General features: G+C 35.3%; 1 long non-coding RNA gene across 1 annotated transcript; it reads right to left on the bottom strand.

Moving 5' to 3' along the window:
* Window positions 1–2,867: 2,867 nt before the first annotated feature.
* Window positions 2,868–4,621, bottom strand: LOC117215593. Its single transcript, XR_004489150.1, has 2 exons — window positions 4,531–4,621; window positions 2,868–4,281 (listed from the first exon to the last, which is right to left on the bottom strand). It is a non-coding gene; the product is annotated as an uncharacterized LOC117215593 (long non-coding RNA).
* Window positions 4,622–12,376: the final 7,755 nt, after the last annotated feature.

The following is a 12,376-nucleotide window of genomic DNA, read 5'->3' as shown; positions in this document are numbered from 1 at the left end:
ATTAAAAAAGAAAATTTTTATTCTACATTTTCGACTCCTTTTTTCGCGTAGAATCACCACCTTTAAGCTTGTACCACCAGTTACCAACTACCTCGTATATGTCGGAGATGAAAGAACATCGGGGCCTTTCTTTTGGAATTTTTGGGAAGATCCCCAATACTTTAGTCTAAATTATTTATTATAGCTATACTTAAATAATAAAACTTAGAGGTAGTTGTTATGATTCAATCTGTAGCGGCACACGAGTCAGAGGACAATTCAAATCCTGTTGTTGTTTTGCCTCGGAGTATCAAGACCGTTAGGTTACAAGTAATGTAAGAACAAATAAACTCCGGGCAAAATAACGTCGCCGCTACATGCAACCGTCAAACGTAGACGAATTCGAATTTTCCGGTTCTTTCCCGACCAGTATAAATGAACGGACGCGATCGCGAGCGAGAGAGTATCGAACAGTATCGAAGAGCATCAACGAGTATAAACGAGTATCGAAGTGTATCTGCAGAGTTTCTCCGAGTATTTATCGAGTATTTATTCCGCGACTTGTATTTGTACCAACGATTCGCGAATTAGGCTGTAAATAATTTAGTTATTTATTTATTTATTTACTCACAATATTGTATTATCGTAAAGTAATTTGAATTAGAGGTCGGTTGAAATTAGAAAAAACCGTGTACGTCGTCTTTCTGTGGTTCGTTTACATTTAAGAGCGCTTATGTGACTAAAGTCACGTAGTTCTTACAGTGATGTGAGAAAAACAATAAACAACGAGAGGTCAGAGTATGCGAGTTGAAAAGTGAGTGGATTGCGAGAGTCAGAGTTGATCGAGACGTCGGAGAGTAGAGTTGAGAGAATTGATCGAGTTGTCAGAGTTGCTAAAGAGGGAGGGAGGGAGAGAGAGAGAGAGTGAGAGAGAGAGAGAGAGAGAGTGTGTGTGTGTGCGTGTTAGATTCGTTGTGACGAGAGTTGCCAAGTAACTGTAAAGTTATTTGAGATAGATACGAGCATCGCATTTAGTTTCAGTTAAACAAACATCGTTCTCTGTCCAATTAATACCTGTATATTCAATTCATTATTAATAAATTGTAAGTAATCAGGAAAAAATTTATATCTTAATTTCCACGATACTACAATATATTTGACGGACTGAGACAGCAATATTTCGCTCTCGTTATTTCACTCAACCATTCATCGACCAATCCTTCACAAATCCGATTATGTTTGGCCGAGATTTGTGACACTGGCTTGGCCTCGAGGTGACACAACTGGTCGCCGAACGTAGCCACGGTGACGCGATGAACGTTCTTGCCTAACAGAGAACAATATTGTGGGACACATGTTGTATTAACAATCAAACCCCGGGCAGGAGCAATGTCGGCTCTACGCGGGTCTGCCTAGCAACGGCGGCTGGAATTTTGTTGATATCCCCGGCCAATATGCAACGAACAAACGCGATCGTAAGGAGAGGAAAATTTCCATCAGTCTTTTATTCTTGCGATCACCTTGGAGAGTTTGCACATCGTCTTTACGTGCAGTATTATACCAAGCGTCACAGCAAACGTTACTTTGTGCTTCAAAATATATTCTACGTTTAACAAAGAGTTACCCGGTTGACCGTGGATTCGTTATTGAACCTAAGAACATTGTCTTTAATATCTCGAGTGTCTAATCACCACGGTTATTTATCAAACTTTGTAAAAATCAATATTTATACCAGTAAATATAATCTCTATTGTACAACAACGATGGCTAGTCCGAATAAAGATTCGTTACACGCCTCTAAACCTAACGCTTACTCGACATATATGTATATGTAACGAAAGTTAAGAAAGTTGGAAAGAAAACCCACGCTGTCTCGAAGATATCTTGTTTTTCAGATGCTATAAATTGACAAATAACTAGATATTAGTATTGACATTATTTGATGTCATATCTGACCTTAAAGTATAAATAAAATCAATCTAGGAATTAATGAAATTTCAAACATTTTTTCTAAGAAAACAGAAGTTTCGTTCCTCCTAATGAGTATCACATGATGCAATAGGAAAATAATTTGACATTGAAAATCGTGTCAAGATCAATTTCGAAGCTATAAAATCGTCTTAAAAAAACGCCGTGATAAAAAATTTTTTGACACCTTGTACAAAGGTGTATATCAACGTAAGTGTACCTGTATGTCTATATTCGAGGTTATTTATCTATTCAAGATAGCAAAGTAAAAATACTATATAGAGGATTTAATTAATGTGTATATCAACGTATGTATCACTATATATAATACAATAATATTCTCGATATACGTACATGCGTCATAGAAGGTCGTTCGGGGAAAAATGTTCATGACACCGATACAAAAGTACCATATGGAGGATTTAATTAATGTGTGGATCAACGTATATATCATTATATGTAATTATATCATTATTATCAATATTATATATAATTATTATATTGTTATTATCATTATATGTAATTATATCATTATATGTGCATTTGGCAAATATTATTTGACATCTGGAAGCGACATGTTATTTATCTATTCAAGATAGCAAAGTAGAAATAGCATATAGAGGATTTAATTAATGTGTGGATCAACGTATGTATCACTATATGTAACAATAATATTGACTGTATATGTACGTGTGTAATAAAAGATTTCCGGTTTACAATGTTTACGATACTGATATAAAAATACCATATAGAGGATTTAATTAACGTGTATATCTACGTATATATCATTATATGTAACAGTAACATTATGTGCATATGCGTATAATATTGGTTAAATGCGTTAAAGTGAAATGTTATTTACCTATTCAACATAGCAAAGTAAACATACCATATAGAGGATTTACTACTGTTAACACTCGGTATTCTCGTATTCAAAGTATTTAACCAAATAATTTGGGAATCCAGCGGACGAGCTTGTATTTAATATGATTATATTTAATATAACAACTTTACTCAATATACGCGTAGGATTTTAAATGTCATGAGGGTTGCAGTGGACTCAATTTTAATGTACCACACTTATACGTTAAACGTTTTGCTCATTGGTGACCTTATCTTAATCTTTTTCTTCTGCTATGCGAGTGACAGTAAGTTTGATAGTAATCGGAACACGCGATTTCTTTAAAACACAATCTTATTTTCCGCCCGACGAACACGATACGAGACGAGAGAATGATTTATGAACACGATTTTCGAGTGATTCTTTTCGACAACTATTAAGCTTCATTTATAGCAATAGTCACTACCATAATCATGGTCAATCGTGGATGACGCAGTTACGCATTAATTCACTTTAACAATCCTGAATAATGGTTAATATCATACTGTAAATGTACACATTAAAATTACGCTAATGACAGTTGTCTCGTACAATTTGTTCATTTACTTTGCAACAAAAAGAACGCATCTGCAAGCGTGTTAATCGGATAACGACGAACTTCATTTCGCAAACACAGTTGAAAAATAGCAGCGTTGTGTCCGTACTCTTTAATATCCCATTATATGGAAGTTAACGACCGGAAAATACACGGCTCGACTACTTGAAGGAAGTAGCTCATGAGCAAGTCTTTTGTATCCTCGCAATGGTATAATTCCTGTAACGTCTCGTTCTCGGAGGATTTATTTCGTTGATTTGTACTTGTTTATTGCTTTTGTGTTTTCATGAATGGAGCATGTCGCATGCGAATCGTAATATGGTTTTAATGGCGTTTTGACTTCAATGATATCAGCGGCTGATTGCGCTTCCCGTAAGAAGCTTCCAATCATTATGTATTTTAGGAACAACAAATAAGGATATTTAGAGAACGAATTAATTATTCAATTGTTCGCGCAAGAAATACCTGTCTCTTTTTCGAAAGTTATAAATGCTGTTTTCAAAGAGTTCCTTAGCTCACCATAAACCAGATAAGAATTTTTGGTTCCGTCTAGAAAAAGAAACCTTCAGATCAAACCGAAAGGGGTTCGGATTATATTTTCTAATCGTATTTGTATATTTCTTTTTACGGTCAGCTTGTCATCCACGTACAATCGAACAGAGAGTCCATTAATTATTTCCCTTCGACTTGTTTCAGGGGGAGCATCTCGGAAGCCATGCCGGCTGACGAGTTCGCTGGAAATCGAAACAGAAGCAAACCAAGACTGCAACCACCTTAACGAACCGCTATTATCACTGGCAAGGTCATCGGGCAGACCGGATCTAATCATGCTCACGCCGACCATGCTTCCTGTGCACTCGTTCCTCTTTCTTAACGACGTCAACCAGAAGATCGGGTGCTAAAAAATTCGAAATCGAGTTGATTGAAAATCTCAAGGAATATTAAAAAAAAAATACGAATAAACAATTTGATATAGAAATCATCCATTTTGGGCAAAGAAAAGAAACAATCAGAAAAAGGAATAACCACAGAAGCTCTGAATTTCATTGCTTCCTAATGGTACTTCCTTGGATATTTTTACATTCTGGAGGCGTGAACGAACTCTGAAAAACAGAAACGACTTCTATCGGATGATCGAAAGAACTACCTGGACACTGAGTATAATTATTCACACGTGCGGATGCCATTTCCGGCATGTTTCTCCATGAAGAAGGTCAGCTTCAGTTTTTGCCACTTGTAGATAGAAGTTGAAGTGGCGGACGTCTTAACGAGGTTGCTAGAATGTCAAAGAAATAGATGAGGGAAATATTATGAAGATATATTTATGAATATCTAATTGAGCATTTAATTAAGAACTTAATCGAAAGACCAAAATAAGTTGGTTCTTGAGACCAAGTACCTATCTAAGTATAATAGTTTTTGTACTTACGGTTTAGTAAGAGGACTTGAGTAAAACGATTACTCGTTAAAAGGAACAATAGAATAATCATGCCTCCGCAGACGGTGGTCTCTGCTTTCATGCCTCATCGCGGAGAATCTCAGCGAAAAAAGTGTCCCGAAGCGTGAGCTGAAAGGTGGCTATGTAGGCTGCCTAGTGAATGCCGTCGCCATGGTGGAGCTGGCGTATAGCAACTCCCTAAGTCCAGGAACCTAATCCTGCGTCAGAAAGACAAAATTCGCTGCGGAGAAAAGTAAACAAAAATATATATATAGGGAAGAAGAGACAAAGATTAAAGATCGTTAAGAATTAAAGGTAATTTAATGATAAAAGGGAGAAAGAATTGTGTAAAAATTCTACTGGGAAAGAAAAGAAAGAAGAAGCCTCCAACGAGAAAGACGTGCTCAGAAGCGAGTCCCGCGTAGCGCCATGTAGAGGAGCAGGAAGAAGCGCAGTCCTCCACTTAATTTAATCGTTTTACATAAAACATTTCAATCTTTTTTCTTCTAAATACTTTACCTATATTTCATCTGGCTGAATATTCCATATTTTTAAAGCTTGTTGATAATTACAAATGCGTAATTATCATTCTGAAGCTAGAAATTTGAAATAAAATTGCTCTGCGCGAAAGGAAATAAATCAACGTTTTATATATAGCTGTTAAAATGATATAATAAGTTTCAGTAAAATAGCTTCACTAAAATTTGTGACTTTTTTCCTTTTCTATTTTTTTTTTTTTTTTGATTTTATGTGTTCAAGGGCGAACGTTCCCTCTCATTTCTTGTAAAGGGCTGACGATTCAGTGGATGGTCCGGGTAAATTTAAATTGTAAATGAACGCATTGCTGGTTTCAAGTAAAAGCCTGGATAAGAGCGGATATGGTATGAGAGTCTGTCGTGGAAAGGGGAACAGGCCGCTTTTATTTGTAAAGTTTGAATCTCCTCGATATTGAAGATGTTGAAGCTGCAAGTATGTATTTCATTTTAATCCATTCGAGACCGAGATTTAATTGTAAAACGATACCTAGGTGTCGGTACGATCTGAATGTTTAGTTGGAATGATTCTGTGTTTTACTCTCTCCAGGGTATCCTTTTCATACTTTGATTTTAAATCGATGACAATCTTAAATAGTATGCCTCATATTTTTAAAATATAAAATTATATACTATGTTATTCTATAATGTATTATGTACAGTTATATATATATATATATATATATATATATATATATATATATATATATATATATATATATGTAGTATCGTGGACGAAAGGCCTGGAAAATATCGGGCGAACTATGAACAATGTCGCGAGAGCCGAGGCGCCGTCGGGCCCATCAATGTGTCATCGGTCTTTTCAAGTGCATAGTTTCGTGGAAAAGACCTACGTGACCCTGGCTACGAGCGTCTGCAGAACACGTGTGCGGTGGGCCTAGGAAAAAGGCAATAGAATGGGACAACGGCCAGAGATGGTCAGTCAAGAAACAGAGCGGGAGTCGAGAAACAGAGTGCGAGTCGAGAAACAGAGCGCGAGTCGAGCGGAGACGGAGGTTGCGAGTGGCGTTGCCGAGAGAGTGTGGATTGCGCTGTGTTCTGTACGTTTGGTATGAATAGTTCAAGTTAAGCCACAATCGTCTTTTCTGTCTGATTAACATCTCTATTGTCCACTTTTTGCAAACATATTACATCACGATATTACATATATATATATATAATAATTCTATATTGAAGAAAATATGAAAATAACATGATATATACATTACTACATATGTAATTTCGACCAATTGCGGGGAGACGTAATCGCGAGGAGAGACGTCAACGGGGGTCGTAAATCCCCGTTACGACTGTAGCAGTCGACACCACGAATTGATCGATCCCCTGATTTCCGTTGAGATAATAAGGGGCGATTGAGTTTGTATAACCCTGTGATTCACAGAGTTATAAATTATATATGTCCAACACTTAGACTACACTGATGCCGAAATAAATAGTTAACAACTTGTCGCACAACGATGCGATAGATATGTGCGCTAGAGCAGGGCTCTTATACTGGAAATTAGTGTATTAATGGACTTAGCACTATGATGTATTTAGGAGAGAAGATGTATGTTCGACCACACCGAGAACCGACAAAGATTTGCGGGAAGTATGCGACTCTCGCGCTATGTGCAGACTGCCGCGTTAGGCGTTAGTTTTTAGACTGACTGTCGCTCTTTTTTTAATGCGGAAGAAAAGTTCGGCGTGGGTGTGCCCCTGTGCCTAAAGAACGCGGATTCGTTGTTCCCAATTTCGTTAGGAAAAGTGAGGGTAACGAACCGAGGTGTCGATTGGTCATGACCTGCATTACTGCTCGAAGGGATGAGTAGGGAGTCTCCTACCATCGTGGTGGATAGATGACTGTGTGCGTGAGAAAACCTAGCTTGTTTTATTACAGGGCTATTCGGATTTTCCTCATGGGTGCATACCCGCCTTCTCCGTGTTTTAAGTGCGACTAATAAACCCAAGGACCTCTCTAAAAAACCAGATGTGCGTCGAAAATACTTTTAGGCTTAAGAAATTCTTCAGGACAAACGGATTGACGACACATGGCGAAACAATACAGGAAAGTGAAAGTTATGGTGGGCCCTTAGGTTTATTGAGGGTCGAAGTGACGTTACGCAGGTCATATAATATGTATATTATACCCTTGCCTACTGACTGATATGAATTTCTTTCGGTCTCGAATGCGTTAAAAGAGAGCGCAAAGAAGTCGAAATTACTTATTGTAATTAGTAAAACGACCTGAGAGGCAGACAGATACAAGAAAGAAGGAATATTATATTAGCGGCATTATCATGTTTTTGTTCTCTTTAAGTCTTTCATCGAGACAGACAATCTACAGGTATTAATCGACCAATTTCTCCAAGCTGATAACTTCGAATTGATGTTTATATATAAGAAGTGTTATGTGTTAATCTGTCTAAATGTTTAAAAGGTGTTATAAATTAAATGTTGTTAAACGATACGTAATTGCCTTTTGATCGTAAATTTTACTATCAAAGGGTCTTTTATGTATGCGTAATCATTGTGAATTATAACAATTTATGTGATCGATATTAAAGGTGTTTAAAAGCATGTGTGTTTTTCTATATTATTATTTTCCTATATTATTATCCTATATTATTATAGCATTCCTATATTATTATAATATCCAATTACATGTTGATACACAGGATATACAGATTATTATTTATAACGTTTTGGTTTTTTTAATTGAGTCATTCATTTAGTACAAATGATAAGAAATTAGTAATAATTCACAAAAAAAGAATATGGTAGTAGAAATATTATAAAAAAACATTTTCTGTTTTAGTGTAGAGTTACTCCTTCTTACAGACAGTGTCGTACAAATCTGTACGTCTCTGAGAAACTGTAGGTATCTGAGCCCTTACTTCCTCAACAACTTTTAGATCTGATAGAAAAAAGAAACATACGAAGTAATAAGTAATGCTTACTAATAAATTCAACAAATACAGAGGAAGATGGCTAAATCGATAAATTAACGAGGCTAAAAATTAATTACATCATGGATCTCTCGCTTTTAATTTTAAGCTGTAAATTACCGATATCGGTGACTGCCATATTCTCTTGAGTTTCCAAATCGTAAAGAATCTTTCCCCAGGGATTGGTCAACTGTGTATGTCCCCATGCGACGTAACTTGCTGAAGGAACACGAGCCGGTGATATGCAGGCAACGTATAATTGATTATCATTCGCTCTGGAACGCTGAAGTAATGACCAGTGCAATGGTCCAGTGGTCATTTTGAATGCCGCTGGATATATCAGCATTTGGCAACCTAACCCAGAGAAGCAGGAAATATGAAGCCGCCGAATACCAATTACCACCAAATACCACGGTTCACATTCCATCATTTCTGAATATGCGAGGACAGTCCTCTTATTGTGCTTTTAATTCTTTTATTTGTTTCATTTTCAGCAAATATACTGGTTTTTTAAATTAAGCTTCTTTTTATACAGAGTTACAGATTATATTAATTTTATATAGAATATATTTAAGAAAGATATTTAATTTTTTGCTAGTTAAGTATTGATCGATTAACTTACTGTACCTTTGTTCCGATAAATGCGTGCCATTTCCTCGAATCTAATATCATAGCAAATGCCAATACCTATTTTGCAGCCCTTCACATCGAACGTCGTTAGGGAGTTACCAGGACTGAGTGAATCACTCTCTCGAAAAGTAATCTTATTAGGAATGTCGATGTCGAATAGATGTACCTAATAACATAAAAATGTAGTCGCTAATTCTATTGCTGCAAATTTTGTAATTTAATATCAAAGTTACCAACTCCTAAACTTTAATTATTTTTTATTTAATAACTGACAGCGTTTTTATCACTTTCTTTTATTAAAAAACCTTATCATTTAATAATGTTTAAAAAGGAGAAAAAATAAGTATTTTCGTATGTGAAAAATTTATACAACAACAAACACATTACAACAAAAATGGGCGTTTCCCGTATCATAACGTATTTTATAAACCGTAAATTATAGAATTGGTTATAGTATACGTATGTACATATGTATATTCCTAAATTATTCCCAGATAGAGTCACTTTCTTCACCCCAATATTTTCAAATTCAAAGCCATAAAGGAATATATTACTTACCTTTCGGTGTTTTGCTATCAAAGTTCCATCGGGACCCCAAATAGTACAGGTATTGTACAATTTATCGCCCTCTATTTCAGGCATCGTACCACCAACTACATAGATGTTTTCTTTAGCTGCGTTCGATGAAGCAACGCTCGTTTCACCATCAGGAATACTCTCGGCGTATTTTGGAAAGTACTCTGCATTGCAATATTTCAATTAATGAAAAATAACTGTCTTTTGTTCCAACCATAAATTAAATTGAAATGTTTGTCAGTTTTTTATTTTCTAAATTATTAAAATAACTAAGTTTTATATTTCGACTTAATTAAATATGCAATTACTTAGCTAATAGTATATATAATAAATTGTTTCCACAGGTTCAAAATGAAAAATGAATATTTAGAAATATTTAATTACGACAATGCTATTTGTGTTAGCATCAGTGGCTTGTTACTCAACGACTTTGCTAGTACTTTTTGAAACATAAAGTTAGTTTTCAATTAACACTTATACTAAAGGCGGAATTATAAATGCAAAATAATTGATAATACTAATTTATAAGTACCTAATTATTAGTATGTTAAAAAATATATTTATACAAAAATCACGATAATCATGAAAATGGGGAAATCCTATATTCTCGAATCAATTCACAATTTATTTTGTATATTAATTAGATTCCGCGCTCATCAGTACGTACTCACTGGCGACATCGAGAAAATGTATCGGCAATTCCTCGTACGACCAGAGGATCGGAAATATCAAAGGATATTATGGCGCAGCGCGAGTGGAGAAACAGAAACATATGAGCTTAACACCGTAATATTCTTATCATAGAAATAGAAGCAGTCCTCAATTCCCGCCCGCTAACTCCTATCTCCACCGATCCAAATGATCTCCTAGCCCTCACTCATTTTAAATTAAATTATTATTATTAAATTATAATTAAATTATTAATATGACAATTAAAATTTTATATTTTCACGTGAGTTTCTTTAGATAATTATTATCAACATGATGACTAACTCTTACGGATTAATACGTGTCTGTAGGGCAATCCGGTGGACTTGATCGGCTTTTTACTTCGAAAGTTGAGTAATCGGTGTCGCTTTCTTACGCATCTTTGAACTGCATAAATGTTTTAAAATTGTTTGATCCAGAATGTACCACACCGGACAATCAAGAAGGCAGGTGCCTTGACTACAGAAAATGTAAACCTCTGCAAGAAATATGGCAGATACAGTACCGTACAGCCACCGATTTTTATAGACGATCAGTGTGCAGATACCAGGGCAATGTTACGATCGTTTGCTGCCGGAACGATCCAAACAAAGAGAAGAGAGAAATTTTAATAAAAACTGTGTATAAGTATAAGGCTTTGCGACCACCATACTGTGGTTTTAGCAACGTCTCTCATACCAGGGTGGTCGATGGTAAACCAGCTGAACTTGGTACGTTTTATGTCTTTCTTCCCGATTAATAATAAGCCATTTACTGCAAAGAATGAACTTTAAAGGCATTAAACAGCACATCAATGTACATTTCAATTAGACTAAATAATAATGCTATGATTCTATCAGTAGTAACTTTACTTATTAACTTGAATTATTTCTTTCTTTTACTTCATGTTAGGAAGAGTATCTTTTTGCTTGAAATAAAAAATTGATATAGGAGTAATAATATGGATAGAGATCAAAAACTGTTAGGGCAGAAATTACACGTTTGAACTTTATAGTTCAGTATAGTTCAAATAGAAATTATATATAATTATTTAATAATTTGTATTCCACTGGAATAAAAATTTAATTTCTGTCTTTATCAAATCTCTATTTCAGAGTATTTGTACGTATGTACTTATCGTCTGCTGTATGATCGAATATCGAATAGGTAATAATCGTTGTTACTCGTTACGTGAGAAAAAATTATGTATATTCACAACTATGACTATTGCATTTTAGGCGCTTGGCCATGGATCGCTGCATTAGGTTTTCGTAATCCCCGAAACCCAGACAAACCACTATGGAAGTGCGGAGGTTCCCTGATATCGGCTAGGCATGTTTCGACCGCAGCACATTGTGCACATATGGATGGAATAGAAAACATACACAATCATAATATTGCCATTCTTAGATTGGTGGAGGAGGTGCCATTTTCGAGTAAGTCCACAAATATATATATATATATATATATATATATATATATATATGTCGGAGATGAAATCCTGATCCGACATATATATATATATATATATGCTATTGAGCATTACTGAAGTATCATATCCTGAAATTTCTTACTGTACACATATATTGTGTCATAAAGCGTGTACAATTCTTTCTCATACTTTTGGTCATTCGTTTCCTGCTTTTTCATTTATTTTTTTATTTTTCAGGGTACGTATATCCCATTTGTACGAAAGAGCCCCTACGAAAGAGCAACTTCGTCGGCTATAACCCCCTTGTTGCTGGATGGGGAGCATTAAGATATAGTAAGTGATATCAATTTTATAATAAAATTAAACAGTTCCAGTCTTAAATATCTTTCTTATTTTCTTCGTAGGACGACCACGACGTAATGCATTAATGGAAGTACAAATGCCAGTGATTAAGAACGCCGAATGCAAAATAGCTTATTTCAAATTTCCTAATGCACCTGATATCACTGATGGTATAATATGCGCCGAACATGCTCAGGGTGGAGAGGATTCTTGTACGGTAATTAAGTTATAGAGTTACTACAAACTATACGGTATCTGAAGACACGTCAATTCGAATTAACATCAAATCGACGTCTTAAACATTAGAAATAATAGATAAACACAATTTAATAGTCTTGCCCACTTCTCATACCTCATTATGGTATTTAATCTAATTTCCTTCTAATCTTAGTTTTGCTCAAAATACA

The sequence above is a fragment of the Bombus bifarius genome, unplaced genomic scaffold, assembly GCF_011952205.1.
Source record: "Bombus bifarius isolate JDL3187 unplaced genomic scaffold, Bbif_JDL3187 scf7180000009747_frag, whole genome shotgun sequence".
Classification (NCBI taxonomy): domain Eukaryota; kingdom Metazoa; phylum Arthropoda; class Insecta; order Hymenoptera; family Apidae; genus Bombus; species Bombus bifarius.
Note: the sequence above shows the minus strand (reverse complement) of the source record. Positions and strands in the feature narration are given on the sequence as shown.